This window comes from Polyodon spathula, chromosome 17, assembly GCF_017654505.1.
Source record: "Polyodon spathula isolate WHYD16114869_AA chromosome 17, ASM1765450v1, whole genome shotgun sequence".
NCBI lineage: Eukaryota > Metazoa > Chordata > Actinopteri > Acipenseriformes > Polyodontidae > Polyodon > Polyodon spathula.
This window is the reverse complement of record NC_054550.1, coordinates 27,034,001-27,050,890: the sequence shown is the minus strand read 5'-3', so window position 1 is coordinate 27,050,890 and position 16,890 is coordinate 27,034,001. Positions and strand designations below refer to the sequence as shown.

The window sequence follows — 16,890 nt, the reverse complement described above, 5'->3', positions numbered from 1 at the left end:
TAATTATTCACATTTCAAGTTAGATTATAAACAATATTGTATAGGGTGCTGTGTAAGATACAAGATGATTATCACCTGCTCACGGTCAGATGATGATTATCACCCGCTCACGGTCAGAAGACGATTATCACCCACTCACGGTCAGAAGACGATTATCACCCGCTCACGGTCAGAAGATGATTTTCACCCACTCACGGTCAGAGTGGCCAATATGACTAGTGAGCTGCTCAGACCTGCTTGGAGTGGATATCAACCTGTATGGTACAGCATCCTTTATGATTTTCTACATACAGTATATTGCCCAAAATGCTACATTATTAGTATATCAGTTGAAATAAGGTGAAAAAAAAGTAAATACACAGTATTTCATTCTTAAGTGCTGTTAACAGTGTATTTTAGTTCAGTTTTTTGGCTTGCCATATATGGTGGGAGCTTACTATGAAACTTACAGGAATAACTGCCAGTAGGAAAAGGTAAATTTACCAGCTGTGTCTTGCTAGTTTTACGTTACATACAAGGGCAAACATTATACTGGAGAAAACAGAACAAAGCTTGGTCATCTTAGATGTACCACAGTTGATGTATCTTTTTTGAGCCTACTATGTTATTTCAGTAATAAAAAAAGATTCATATTTTGTGCAACTAACCCCAGAATTCAGTTTTAATTATGGTACAATTATCTGGCTCATAGCAGCTTTTAAAAAGTACCACATAACAAAACTAATGAGAACCACGTGAAATGATTTAATGCCAAGTCTGAAAATAAACCCAAAAATAAATAAATAACTGTTTTATTATTTAACATTTCTTTAAATTGCAAAATGAATAATTGCACCATAATTAAAATGTAATCATGAATGGCTAAATGTTTATGTATTTTTTTTTTTTTTTTTTACAAACACATTCTCATTGTATTTCCAGAGTTTGTTATTCTCTATAAAATGTTGTAATACATCTGTTTAAAGCTAGGGGGTGTTATTGTACCATTGGGTCATCAAAAAATGCAGTACTTTCAAATTAATAGACTGTTCTGATGTTAACTGGTCCTTCTTTACCGAGTATTTGTCCCAAATTTTGCAAACCCAAAAGAATAATAGAGAGAGGAGAGATGATTACATTGTATCTAGTATAACTATTGGGTATATAACCCCAGGGCCTCTGTTAGCCTTTCTTTAATTTAAAAAAAAAAAAAAACCTGCCTCATGAAACCAAAAAATTTGCCCTTAAGAAAGTACTATAACAAAAATTATTGCTATTATTAAAAAAAAAAAAAAAAAGCAGAGGATACATTCCTTTTTTCTATTTTTATCGTGTCTGCGCTGTATTTTAATTATGATCGCGCTTTTACTCTTCGGCATTTAATACTTTCAAAGCACATCATATCTCTGAATATGAAATGATAAAAGATGGGCTCATGTTGTGCAGTGCCCTTAGGAAATGTTGGTTACTGACAACAAATTTTACAAATATAAATATTAAAAAGAATGGCCTTAAAACAAAATATTGTATTTATTGTTCTTTATATGCTCTTCTCGCCATTGCTATTTATATATACAAATGTTACATTTTTGTTTTTTTCTTCATTTATTTTGGTGCTCTACTTAAAGCCTAACCCACCAATGCTCAACTGTCACATGGAATCAGTGTTAGATAAACTGCCGCATAAATCTTATGTTTGATGTACAAAGAAAGGCAAATAGAGGAGACATCCTAAAATGTAGTTTTGAAGTAGAAGCATATATTGAAACGACAACAATATAAAACAACATTACCTATAAGCGCATACAATTTTCTTGGGCGGAAGAAATTTCGAAATACTAAAGAAGGTCAGCTGGTCCATAAATAGCTCATGATCATTTCACAATATTGGACCTTTTCTTCTTGCTATGCTACTGTAAATAACCATGTTCCTTTGCCTGTCTAAATTCCACATGCCCATTTCCAGAAATGTCACAGTGGACAAGAAGCACTGTCATGTCTGTTTTGTCAACTATATGCCGATTCCCATTTTCTATCTGCAGTTTGCGAACATAATCAAGGCCAGGAGCAATAGCACAGAAGACACCTCCTGATGCTCTACTACCAAACAATATCTGCACGACGTCTTCTATTAAACAGGACACTCGGTTTACAACCATGTCTGATCGAAAGCTGGCTGATTTAGATCTGTCTGTATTTCAAAATGGCAATTTACAAATCACCACATTTCAAAGTTACTGAATTCCACTATTAAAGATCTTGAAAAATGTAAACAGTCTTGAAATTAACACAGGATATTAATAATATATATATATATATATATATATATATATATATATATATTATATATATATATATATATATATATATATATATACACACACACACACACACACACACACACACACACCAATGATGGAGAAGCCCACTTCTCTTTGCGTTATGGCAAATGCTCGCTGCCTTCAACTTTCTGGACCTCAAGAATTTTTTGACAAATTGGTTGCAAGGCGTTTACAACTGATGCACATATCCCAAAAATAATTTCTGCCAAGCTTCCTCTATGACCTGCCCGTGGGACATGACATGCTCCTAGACGCATCGCTCTATCAAACCGAATCTTTCCAGGACATTGCAAATTATGATAAATTCCATCATCCCGCATTATGCGCTTCATGCTAATCTCTGTAATTCGAGAGAATCGGGAGGGCTCTGTTCTGCTGAAGGGCGTGTTGTCTGATTGAATGATGGTGAAACTGCATCCTCTAGCCCCTTTATTTTCCAGACCCAGCTGTGTCCACCTCTCCACAAAGTACTTTTTTTCCCAACAACTACTGGGGTATGATGAAGTTAAATCTACTTAAGAGTCACCCTGCCAACTGTATCCAAACAGCACCAACGTGCGCATTTTATTATCTAAAGGTTATGGGTGCAGCAGTGTAGACAAATTTCCAATGAATGATGCACATTTTGTCTTGCTGGTGACTTCCACTGGTCTGTCAGGCTGTCACAGTGGGAATGCAGACTCACTGAGATGTAAAGCCTTCTCCTGTACTGGCTTATGAAGCAATCATTTGGCTGATAGGCACTTTGCTATTACAAGGTTACATGACGCTTCCTGCTTGAAGCGAGTGGCAAACCTGCAGAAGACATCTTAAAAATAAAAAAAAAAAAAAAAAAAAGTCACTAGGAAAAATAAGCCAAACTTCCTGATAATTCTTCTATGATTCAGAAGGTGGCAGTGTTGCTACACGAAACAGCTCTTTGCACACCCCAGACAGCTCCTATATCCTTATCCTGCAGTAAATACACATTTGTGTTATGATTAGACATCTTAAGCTGTTACAGCTATATTTTCTATGGCACATTAATGCAGTTTCCTTAAAAAAAAAAAAAAATACAAACTGCATTCCAACAGAAAATAAGAATATAATAAAACAACAATTATAACTAATGTATATGCATGGGATCATTGTTCAAGATTTTTTATTTTTTTATTTTTTTGTTACGCTGGTTAAATAATTTATAATTTTAAATTGGTTAACGCTATCTTCAGCCACTTCAGATGTGCAAAGAAGGTGACTTCAGGAAAGTACTACCTGTGTATTTGTCTGAACGCATAAGGATTACTGTAAGGATTGTGCTGGCAGGTTGCACACAGAAGGCTTCCTAGTTTGAAGGGCAAAGCACAATGTGAATTTTCAGTGTCTCGCAATGACTTTGAAATGGTTGATGGTGCTGCTTTTGAACCAGGACTGGATGTAAACAACCTCAGGATTTTAGACATTATTTAGTGCAGATGACCTGAAGCAAGGGACACAGGACATAGGACATAGTTGTATGTTGTTAAAAACATTTTTTTTTTTTTTTTAATTTATTAATACCTTTTCTTAAAGGCATACTGGCAGTGGTATCTAGCTATTAGAGTTAGAATTAACATTATTTTACATTATATTTACATTGCAATTTATACCAACAGCCCTTATCATCTGATTACAAGTAATGGCAGACCAAAGAAATAATGCATCAAAAAGGGGTTACTTTATCTGAAAATCTTCACTTTTTCATTAATGCATGACATAGATGGAAATAAAATAACAAATGATCAATGCCAAAGGTGACAACATGCATGAGTTACCATACATTAATTTTATGAAGAACAAAATATAATCTTCTGATGTCATTATTTAGTATCAATATTAAAAACGTCATAATATACCAACATCATTGCCTTTTAAACATATTTTCGAAGTTCCCATGTTTTTGTTTTTTTTTTAAGCACAAAGATAACTGATTTCAAAATGAGTATGTGTATCTCGCTTCTATACTGTACATGCTTTATTCCTACTTTTCTACCCTCTGTCTCTTTGCTTTAATATTCTGCTAACTCTTCCTTGTTTTTTTTATCTTCTGTGTCTTGCCCTTTTATTTGCTTGGCTTCACTGCCTTGGAAAAGTCTCTCTTCTCCCTGCCTGTCTACCCCTCCCTTGTCAGCCTTGTTTCTCTACATCACAGCAGCAAAAGTGACACTGGGATGTCCACTCTGCTAGCCATTCAGCTGCTGGTTACCATAGTAATAGAAAGGCTGCCTATGTCCCTTCTGTAACGTCAAAGATCACGCGGTATGTCCTGAAACTACAGCTCATATTTTTTATTTCTTCCAAAACAACTACCATAAACTATATGTTATTATTGGGTATGATTTTCAGTGTTTCAAGAAGTCTTAAACCACACAGGTTTTGGTGACTTACAAAGTAATCATTAGCAACATTTTTATTCTTCCACACAGAACTTACATACACTAACACATTATGTTATAGAAAATCTAGTGCTGCATTATTAGCAATAGTTCAAACAGAGAAATTACTCTGTGGAGTAATGTTTTACCTGCAGTATACATGTTGTGGGTATCTTATCCTACTACTACTAACAGAAATTACAAACTAAATCAACTTTGTTTCAAGCAGATGTTATGAGACACAATTTATTTTCACTGACACTTTTTGGCATGGATCAATGGTACAGGTCTTTTAAACATCAACTGGTTATCGAAAGTGACACAGTAAAAGGCAAATATGCTCATACCCAGTAGATATCACAAAATATGAATCTGCTGTAACCAAAATAAGGATGACAATGAAAACCTGTCACGTATTATAATCTAGACTTCATATCTTCATGCATTATACATGTTTTTTTTTTTTTTTTTTTAATAATAATTATCAAAAGTATTGTATTTTTTTAATGCAAAGTACATTCTTGGAATTGCTCAAAACTTTACACATTTTAGCAAACACACTGTCATACAGAGGTATAATCTTCTAAACTAAATCTTGTTCTCTAATTTTTAGAATCCAATGTCACTGATTAGCCAAAAGACTGAGAATGCCATGACAAAGGAACTTGTCACTGCCAATTTGTTTTAGCAAAAATGTTGTCTTAAAAAAATGTTTGCTGTGAAAAAAGACTCAAATGGATGGAAACATTTTGTTCCCTGACTAAAAGGTGCTTAGTGTGGCATATTTTAAAGACACTCCTACTGAATTAATAAAATACTTTTACCAGTCAAGTGACATGGGACAGAAGTGCACGAAGAATACATTGCTTTGACACAAGGGAACTCGGGTATCACACTCTGCTCCCAGCAGGCCTTGCCCCCTAAGAGCTAGGTGACTATTGTAGGAAGGCAGAGGGGGCACACCCCTTAGTTGCTGTGGCTTGTTGACATGAACCAGGGCAGGCAGGCACCAATAATACATGAAGTGCTGTTCAGAGGCAATTAGGATCAGTTGTCAAAGCTTGGCCACTAATGAAGGAACTTGTCAGAGGAGCTCGAGTATGCAGTGGTTGAGGGCACAAAGGTGATTCAGTGTGACAGGTCGAGTCCTTCCAATGTCCTCAGCAGTACATGCTAATACCAGCCCTAACAATGTTGTGTGGCAGTGTATAATGTGGCTAACATGGGCTTTGATTCTGCAAAATGACTGCTGCCACTGTTAGTCTGTCTCGCTCCAACTGCAGAGATGTAGAGCAAATAATTACCCACCTCGCTCTCTCGACCACCCCCCAATGTAAATTGCCTTATTAGAGTACAGTTTCTTTATATTAAAATACATTACATTTTCAACTTTGATATCCTAAATGAAACTGTTTACATAATTTAGGAAAGAGCAAGTAAACTTGTATTACTCCTGTATTAAAGTGTTTTATTTTGTTTTGTTTTTTTGCGGGGGGGGGGTGGGGGGGGGGGGGGGGGGGGAACTCTTACAAAAGAACAAACTGAATTAGTTTTCACTCTTGGGAATCCTGGATGTACCTCTGTGAAATAATGCCAACAAACATAAAACAGTTAGAGAGATCAAACATTTAACTACTACTTCTTATCAACAGCCTACATATTCTACAAGATTAATTTGTATAATTTTGGATAAGTGTTCATGAAATCTGCCTGCAAATATTTCCTTTTATAAATTATTTATGTAACACATTTTTTTTGGTTTGATTTTAACTTCCGATTATTATACACTCAATGTAAGTGTTTATTTATAGTTTAAAGCCTATTTGTGTAGTGCCATGTATTTTTTATAAAATTCATATAGAGCTAAAAATTATATTTCATTTTTCACCTGCTCAATTACTAACACACTTTTTTTTTCTATTACTGAAAATGATCATTTGTTCTTTTATTGTTTCGGCTCTCAGACTGTGTGGAGATAGTACCCCCTGTTCTTGCCTCCAGCACTTCACATTATTGGTGTATTATTTCATGCATGCCCTACTCTTTTATCAGTTGCTTCTGAAGTAATGTTAATAGACTAGAAAATTGAGACATTTATGAAGTATAGGCAGTGTTTATGAAAAAATCCATAAAATATGGCACAGGCGAGGTAAGATACAAGTGGCGTTTTAATAGATTATGGTAGAGAGACTGTCAGAAACTGACAACTGACTCCTCAGAGATCAGTAATTTTTATGGGATTAATTTTGTTGTATTAAAAATGATAGTTAAACGTCCTAATTAATCTACACACATTGCAATCCCTGAATAAAACCTCATGGCCTCCTCTTGCTTTAGATGACTTTTTTAAAGCTAATTATCTTCCTTTGATAATTAGCGGATTTCGCTTTATAATTATCTAAAAAAATTAACTGTACAGCTGCTTTCATGGCTGTGATAAATTCAGCTACAGTAAAAAAAAAAATCATACATATAAAAACCCCATCAATTAAAGATGATGCTTTCTCAATTATATGATTTTGTACTTATTTTGTGGTTACTCCCATTATATATATATTCCCCAGAAACCTTTATGAATTCACAACAGAGGTACATTAACCTGCCAATAATGCTCAACTACCTTAACTGAATCATTTATTAGCAGTTATATAGCAAATTAATTTACCAAACTCCTTGATCCCGACCCCTGAACTGACCAACCAAAGATCACTTACAGTCCACCACAATGGTTTAATGTCTTTAGACCTAACTAGAAAATTATTTAAATTTAATTGAAGCAACAGACTGGTTTCTCTTCGATACCAATTACAAATGTCAGATCCACTTTTCTCTAGAGTAAAAGCCCACTTTCACAATTTTCTCAATCCAATGCAAATTCAATAGCTAACAGGTTGAGGATTTCCTGATAATAGAGCTTGTCACTGCCAATTAGTTGGGTAAAAAAAAAAGACCCCTCATCTCAAAACAAGATCAGTAAACATAATTCTTAAATTGGGTTTGCCCTAGACAATTTAATGTTTATGTTGATCCAGGAACCGAAATATTTAATAGGTTTAACCTTTACACAATCTGTAATCCAAGAAATGAAGTAGCCCACAAGATAAACATCTGATAAAATAACACAGGGGCATTATGATTACAGATCAGTTTGGATTGCTAGCAATAACAAACCCAACAAGGATTTATTACCAAGAGCTCTTTTAATTTTATAAACTGCTAAAGAATTTTCTGAATCTAGTTTTTCAATTTTGAGCGATGCTAACCTTGTAAAAGTAGTGTGCATTATATAGGTCATAGATTTTTGTGCTAGATGTTTAATATATTGTTGGTATCAGTTTCTCAAAGTTTTATTAGCTTGCAAGAGCACAGCTGGAAGAAAAGGACCAGAATTGCCCACCCTTGATATAGAGGGAGTCTGAGAGAAAAAAATGAGACAAAAATTTGGTACTTCTTTCATTTATTTGGTGTGCAAGGTAATCAAACATGCAATCTTCAGGTGTGAAAAAGTTATTGCCCCCCTAGTTAACGCAACCCAATTAAAGGGATAATTAGGGTCAGCTGTTTCAATACTCTGGTTAACAATCAGGCCTGATTTGGGCCAGCCCTGCCCAATATAAATCTGATTAATTTTGGCCCTTACCATCAGAGTGAAGTTCTAGAGCAGTGGTGCACAAAACAGGCCATGGAGGGTCGATGTCCACTGCTCAGTAAGAAGAACATGAATGCTCGTCTCAAGTTTGCCAAAAAGCACCTGGATGATCCTCAAGAGTTCTGGAACAATGTTCTATGGACATTGAGTCAAAAGTGGAACTTTCTGGCCTACATGGGCCCCGTTATGTCTGGTGAAAACCAAACACTACATTCCACTTTAAGAACCTCATACCAACGGTCAAGCATGGTGGTGGTAGTGTCATGATTTGGGGATGCTTTGCTGCATCAGGACCTGGACGATTTGCCATCATTGAAGGAACCATGAATTCTGCTCTGTATCAGAGAATTCTACAGGAGAATGTCAGGCCATCCATCCGTGGGCTGAAGCTGAAGTGCAGATGGGTCATGCAGCAATTCAATGATCCGAAACACATAAGCGTCTACAGCAGAATGGTTGAAGAGCAAGAAATTTAAAGTTTTGGAATGACCTAGTCAAAGTCCAGACCTAAACCCCATTGAGATATTGTGGCAAGACATGAAATGAGCAGTTTATGCTTGGAAACCCACAAATGTCACTGAGTTGAAGTAGTTTTGCATGAAGGAGTTGGCCAAAGAGCGAACTAGGTATGTTTACTTCACTTATTAAAACACCTCAGACACTTGCTATATTTCTGCATTGCTTTTGGAACTCACTCCTAGAACTAGGATTATGCTTTTTGAATATATTGTTGTTATTTAAACTTATTACATAAACACACACGCACACGCCACCAGTATATTTGTCCGAAACAAAACATTGCCAACATTACACTTGCGATCAAGGCTGCACCATACTAGTTTAAAATATTTCCTAGCCTCTAACGTTTGTTATTTTCTGTGTTAAAAAGACTACTTACTGGTTAAGATACCAATTTTCAGAAGTTTAATCACAGAATAATACATTTCATATAATGTCAAAAAATATAAGCTGACATATCTGGATGCAATCACAGCTTTAGATTATTGTGTCACTTTGATGTTCTAGCGGTCTGATATCTTCTTATTAAAAAACAGCTGGATGCAAAATATGTCTGCATCTGTACTGAAACCTGTTCCTAATGTCAAGTGATTGCAAGGGGGGAAAAGTGTTGAGAGACTGCTCTGACAATACAATTAACAATCCGCTGAATCCTAACACCTCTCTTCTCTGAACTCATACAGAGTTAAGTGTTAAGTTATCCTTTCACTCTCACTATAACATTATTAATTAAAAAAATAACCATTTAATTGCCTAAAAATAGTGAAATCCAACTGCAACAGCTTTGTACCCCCCAGCTATAATTCTCCCCCCCCCCCCCCCCCCCCCCCCCCCCCCCCCCCAGAATAAACTATATAGATTGTATTCAAAAGAGATTGGAAGACTCAGGTCCCATGTTCATACTGTATATTTACCTTTACAGTTTCTTAATACTGTCCTAGTGGTTTATCAGGGAAACACCAAATTGCAGTTTGCACAAAATTCCTAATCACACACTTTGAGGTGATGCCCAATGATACATCAGTTCTTTTAAAATAGCCTTCCAACCAATCAAACTGCTGTCCAACCTTGAGCATTTGAACCATTTGCCTTGCAAAAAAAAAAAAAAAAAAAAAACATGGGCCAGTTGGGAAATAGCATAGCTTGAAAATACTATTATGGTGTATTTTAAATAAACCAGGCAAGGGTATTGGGGCTGAACAAAGCTGAACCTGTATGAGTCTCAAGTTGTTAATGCCTTTCTCCCTGAGATATGCACCCTCAAATGACATACGTGCCTGTAGGTGTTCAGTAGTGAATGGCAGTGTTGGGCTGGATCACTGGATGCTTGATGGTAGTGAAGAGAAGGCTACTTTCCTTCATATGGTTTGATCAACAGGACTGCATGGTCACAGAATGAGTGGTACCATGGTGTCTTGCAGCTGTGTTGCACAAGAAATACGTGTTTGGTCGCAATCTTTTCCTCTGTTCCTAGTATTTATGTGTATGTTTCATGTTGGTTGGGCATTTAGATATCAACAAAACCATGCCTGGAACAAGGCTGGGTTCCATATACATACTGCTGATTCCTTGTTTGTAGTCCACAGAATTTGCAAAACCCCACAATTCGCACTTTCTGGAGTGTGGCTAATTGTGGCAAATTAGACACTTAGAAGTCAATACATTTTTATATACATGTAATGCTGTTTGAAATTAACCCATTTTAGACTCTCTATTAAAACCATTATATGGAAATAACTAAGAATTTACAACTATATATTTAAAATAGTTAAGATCTACTTTTTCATATTAAAAAGTTGGTGCTACTTTAAACATTTGGCAAATTGAAAAGTAATGTTAATAAATACAATTGATACTAATTGTGTGTATAAAATCGTTTACATAACAAACATAACTTGTGGTGGAAGCATAGGATGGATGTTAAATTATGTGTACTATGTAATTTGAGCTAAACGCTCTTCTAACACAGTTAAGGCCTACAGCGAGAGCAATTTAAAGGTTAAGTAATTCTAAAATCAAGGCAGATTACAATCTGTCATTGTGCCAAATAACATGACTCATAAATCAACAGTTTTTAAACAATTATTAAAAGGTTAACCAGATAGCAACAGTTAAAAATGTCCAACAGCAATACTTAAAATGTCCAACAACCATCATATACCATAAAGCATCTTTCTCGTCATTATTAAGAGGCAATTTGTAAATATAAATTTAACTGAGGAAAACGTTTGAATTGATAATGAGTACATAAGAGACATATTGTATATTGGTGATGTTTCACCTTGGATAAATAGCTACAATTCCTACAAAATCTATAATCACGGCTTCATCTTATAAAAATGCTGCAAGTGGAGTTCCAGCTGCCGCACATTAAAACAAAAAAGCACATCCTCAGCGTGAATACAGCTGCATCTTCACAGCAGTAAAATATAAAATTGCTAGTGGTGCAACAATTAATGGATGCAACGATTATTGATCATCTGTACTTAAATGTCCTGAGCTTCGATTACATGTTGATGAATCGATGCATCAAATTAGAACCCAGTTTGAAGTCTTCTGTTGCCAGTTTGCATTAAATCCTGGAATGTGCTTCTTTTAGTGCTGTCAAGGTAGATGAGCAACGTCAGTGTGCTGCTAGGATATGCACTTTAGGCCTCCAAATTCGCATTGGATATACCTGTGTAAAATGAGCCGAGTTGCTTCACTGGTGAGTCTGTGCATTTGTTTGCACTAAAAGGTGACAAAAACACAGCACATACCTTTGTTATGCACAATAATTTCAAAAGAATGCAAATATTTTCTTTCAAAGCATGTGAAATTTGGATTATATGGCAATATTATATAAAAAGAAGCTGAATTTAGTACGGTAGCTAAATTAGTCAGGAGGATTTGTGAGATAAAATGTTTTGCTTTGCTTTGGACATAAAATGTTAACACACATACACACAAAAAAAAAAAAACACAGTTCAGATAGAAATGATTTCTGTTAAAATATAATATGTTTTATTATTATTACAATGTTAAAGGGACATCTGATGCAGATGGACACATATTCTTTTCAGTCCTTTGTATTTCTTTTTTTTTATAATAGGAAGTGTTCTAATTTAAATAAGATGTGCCTTTTTGTTTAACTATTACACACAACAGTGTTTTTAGTTATTGGATCTTCTGTTAAAAAAAACAAAACAACGTTTGTTCTTCAATGAATCGATTATCGTTGAGAAATTCTTATACAATAATCGAATAAGAAATGAATAGGTAATTAAAAATTGCACTTGCATTAAGATGTTAATATAAATAAGATTGCATTTTAACCCATCCACTGCTGTAATCAGATGATGTATTAATGTATGAAGATGTCGATTATCAGTATCTTAATCATGTTTTTATTCTTTATAATCTAACAACTTTTATACTTGTATGTATCTACATCTGGAGACATATTCATGCTTGCAGGATTTTTAAATCACGGTATTTGACATAACTTGCTCCAGAGAAATTATTCACAGCATACATATATACACACACTTGCAGTAATTAGAAAACAGTCTTGAGGATGCACGGTTCATGCAGATGCTAGTATGGGTAGGTTACTGAGGGATAGAGTGCATTATTCTATCCATGTCAGTACCAGCATACAAGCTGACTTTGAAAGATTGCCTCTCTCAACTGTCAAGCACAACCCTTTGAAACCTTAGTAATAAAAAAAGTAAACTCATAAAACTCGCTCACGTTTTTTTTTTTTTTTTTTTTTTTTTTTGATGATGAAATGGATATGATAAGATAGAAATAAGTCAAAGTTATTTTTTTTTTGTACAAAATTAACCACAAAAATCCTACAGGTATTTTTCATGGGAACATTATCCAACTGATTTAAAAGATAACTTAGGTATAAGATCTCTTACCTTAATGGACTGACTGTATGGTCCTATATTAGCAGGGGCCCAGTGTGAAATGCTCTGAACATGCATGACCTGCTTCTGCTGTGAGGAGGTGTCATCTTCAGTTATTTCACACTTGTATAGGAGGCAGTCAATCTGAAGGAGCGCTCCATCAGGCAAGGGAGCTTCAGCACATACTCTACTGCAGTTTAGAAGCATACATACTGCAGTTTAGAAGCAGTTTGAAAGCAGGCTGACAGCTGCAGAAGAAACTAAACTTCAAAAAAAAAAAAACCCTCAACATGGTCTTCAAGCCAGTAATCTGCGACACCTGCTTGATGTGGGAAATCCGAGAAAACCCAGCGGAGCTAAACCAAGTGTGCGTAAAGTGCCGCGCGATCCAGGATTTGCATAAACTAGTAAGTATGCTAGAAATGGAGCTGGAAGAAGTGAGACAGCAACAGGATCTTGAGGAACTGGCACACCCACAATTCATGGAAGTCTGCATCACCCCTAACAGACTGAAAGCCACCATGGAGATAGAAGGTCAGAACAGCTGGGTTCAGGTAGGCAGAAGCAGGGAAAAAAAGAAACTTCGTCAAACACAACCACCAGAAATCAAAACAACCAACAAATTTGAGTCACTTCAGAATTTTGATGAGCAGAACCAACAACAAGAGAATGAAAGGAACAACATCCAGGACCCTATTGACTGTGGTGACCAGACAGCAAAAAGAAGGGAGGTCATGATTGTTGGGGACTCCATATTGAGAAACACAGCAAGTTCAATTCGCAGTTTGGACCCCCTTACTACAACAGTGTGCTGCCTTCCGGGAGCCTCGGTCAAGCACATCACTGAGAACGTGGACAGGCTCCTAGAACGAACAGGAGACGAGCCGGTAGTAGTCGTCCACATCGGTACAAACAACATTGGAAGAGACAGACCAAAATCCCTGCAAAACAAATTCACAGAGCTGAGAGTGATGGGGACGAATATAATATTTGTGGGTATACACTGTATAGGAAAGACAGGCAGGACAGAAGAGGAGGGTAGCGCTATACATAAGAAACAGTCTTGAAGCCCAGGTGTTAAACCTGGACAAAGAAAATAAAACCGAATCAATATGGGTCAGAATAACGGACAAAAATTCAAAGGGCATAATAATAGGAGCATGCTATAGACCACCAGATTCAGACAGTGAGCAAAATAATCTGTTATACAATGACATTAGAAATGCGTGTAGCAAAGGAGAAGCCATACTAATGGGGGATTTCAACTTCCCCCATATAAAATGGGAAAACCCGGTGGGTAGCACGAAGGATAAAATTGAAATGGTGGAAATGACAAATGACTGCTTCCTAACACAATTTGTCAAGAATAACTAAAACAGAGGTCAGAGAACCACTGGCAAACTCAGAACACAACATGGTCTCATTTTGAAGTGTTTTTTAAAAACCTAAAAGTAAGGTTTACAGTTTTAGAAAAGCAAACTATGAAGGTATGAAACAGAGACTAACAGAAGTAGATTGGAGTAAAATAGAGAAAAAACCCACGGAAGAAGGATGGTTATTCTTCAAAAATGTAGTACTAGAGGCGCAAAACAATTATATCCCTAAAGTAGACAAATCTAAATATAAAACTAAATTTCCAAAATGGTTTAATAGATCAATTAAAAAAAAATATTCAGCGAAAAAAGGCACTTTATAGAGCATTAAAAAAGGACCAAAAAGAAAGTACGCAGAAAGAGTACACGGAACTGCAAATGCAAGTCAAAAAGGAAGTTAGAAAGGCCAAGACAGAAATAGAAATGAACATTGCTAAGGGAGCTAAAACCAATTCCAAAATGTTTTTCCAATATTACAACAGCAAGAGAACATTCAAAGAGGGGATTAAATGTTTAAGAGATACAAATGGCAAAATCGTAGATGAAGAAAAAAAATAGCAAATATATTAAATGATTACTTTTCACAAGATTTTACAAAGGAAGATACTGACAACATGCCCCACATGTCATCCAGTTCCTATCCAGTTTTAAATAACTTTAGCATAACTGAGGCAGAAGTGTTAAAGGGACTAGGAGCTCTTAAAATAAACAAATCCCCTGGGCCGGATGAGATCCTCCCAGTAGTACTCAAAGAAATGAAAGAAGTTATTTACAAACTGCTAACCAAGATCATGCAGCAGTCTCTTGACACAGAGGTGGTACCGACAGACTGGAAAATTGCAAACGTAATACCAATCCACAAAAAGGGAAACAAAACTGAACCAGGTAACTACAGACCAGTAAGCCTGACTTCTATTATATGCAAACTTATGGAAACTATAATAAGATCCAAAATGGAAAATTACCTATATGGTAACAGGGTCCTGGGAGACAGTCAACATGGTTTTAGGAAAGGGAGATCGTGTCTAACTAACTTGCTTGATTTTTTTGAGGATGCAACATCGATAATGGATAATTGCAAAGCATATGACATGGTTTATTTAGATTTCCAGAAAGCTTTTGACAAAGTCCCGCACAAAAGATTAATTCTCAAACTGAACGCAGTTGAGATTCAAGGAAACACATGTACATGGATTAGGGAGTGGTTAACATGTAGAAAACAGAAAGTACTGATTAGAAGAAAAACCTCAGAATGGAGTGTGGTAACCAGTGGTGTACCACAGGGATCAGTATTAGGTCCTCTGCTATTCCTAATCTACATTAATGATTTAGATTCTGGTATAGTAAGCAAACTTGTTAAATTTGCAGACGACACAAAAGTAGGAGGAGTGGCAAACACTGATGTAGCAGCAAAGGTCATTCAAAATGATCTAGATAAGATTCAGAACTGGGCAGACACATGGCAAATTACATTTAATAGAGAAAAGTGTAAGGTACTGCACGCAGGAAATAAAAATGTACATTATAAATATCAGATGGGAGATACTGAAATTGGAGAAGGAATCTATGAAAAAGACCTAGGAGTTTTTATTGACTCAGAAATGTCTTCATCTAGACAATGTGGGGAAGCTATAAAAAAGGCTAACAAGATGCTCGGATACATTGTGAAAAGTGTCGAATTTAAATCAAGGGAAGTAATGTTAAAACTGTACAATGCACTAGTAAGACCTCATCTTGAATATTGTGTGCAGTTCTGGTCACCTCACTATAAAAAAGATATTGCTGCTCTAGAAAGAGTGCAAAGAAGAGCGACCAGAATTATTCCAGGCTTAAAAGGCATGTCATATGCAGACAGGCTAAAAGAATTGAATCTGTTCAGTCTTGAACAAAGAAGACTACGTGGCGACCTAATTCAAGCATTCAAAATTCTAAAAGGTATTGACAGTGTCGACCCAAGGGACTTTTTCAGCCTGATTCACGTCAAAATAGGACTGGTACAAAGTGTTAATTGTACAGAAGTCACTCATGCTCTTCACATAAAGATGGACCAGCACCATATCATTAAATTCAAATCCCCTGGCTTCCACCTCACCTGCAGCAACAATTACAGTGTTTTAGATAAATGTTAATACTACCAATATGCTTTCAAGAGACTGATGGTTCTATATCTCATGAAAAACTATTTGATAAAAATAGGAAATAAATTAATTTGAATTATGGCTACTTACATTCAAGAACATACAAGAGATAATCAATATTTGTACAAAGGCATTTGATTAATGCTTACCTAGAAAATTGTGTGGTACAGAAGTGTGACAAAATTAAAATAAATACAAAATGTTTACGATAAGCTTGCAATTACCATAGTTATCTGCATATAACACATACATTTTTACAAATCTGTGGGGAATTGCTGTATGCTCCCTATACAGGTTGCATTCTATTCACAACAAATGGGAAGCAACATAAAGTTGCCCAGTAATACACAGGTGTGTATTATATTATAAAAAAAAAAGTATGGTAAGGTTTCTGATAGTACAGAGCAAGATAGAATCAAATGTATTTTACAAAGAGATCCGAAAATCAGAAAACGTGCAAATTGCGTTTTATTCAAATTACTAGGTGTTTGACAATATGCCTACCAATCCTTTAGAATAGAAAATATAATGGCAGCAAACCGAACAAATACTTTATTATGTCTTAAAAAGCCTAATTTAAACACGTGTGCAACTCAGTACAGAT

The 16,890-nt window shown here is 35.7% G+C and overlaps 1 pseudogene; it reads right to left on the bottom strand.

Annotated features, from left to right (window-relative positions):
* The window catches only part of LOC121329674, a 48,833-nt pseudogene that overhangs the window by 15,731 nt on the left and 16,212 nt on the right, over positions 1–16,890 (bottom strand).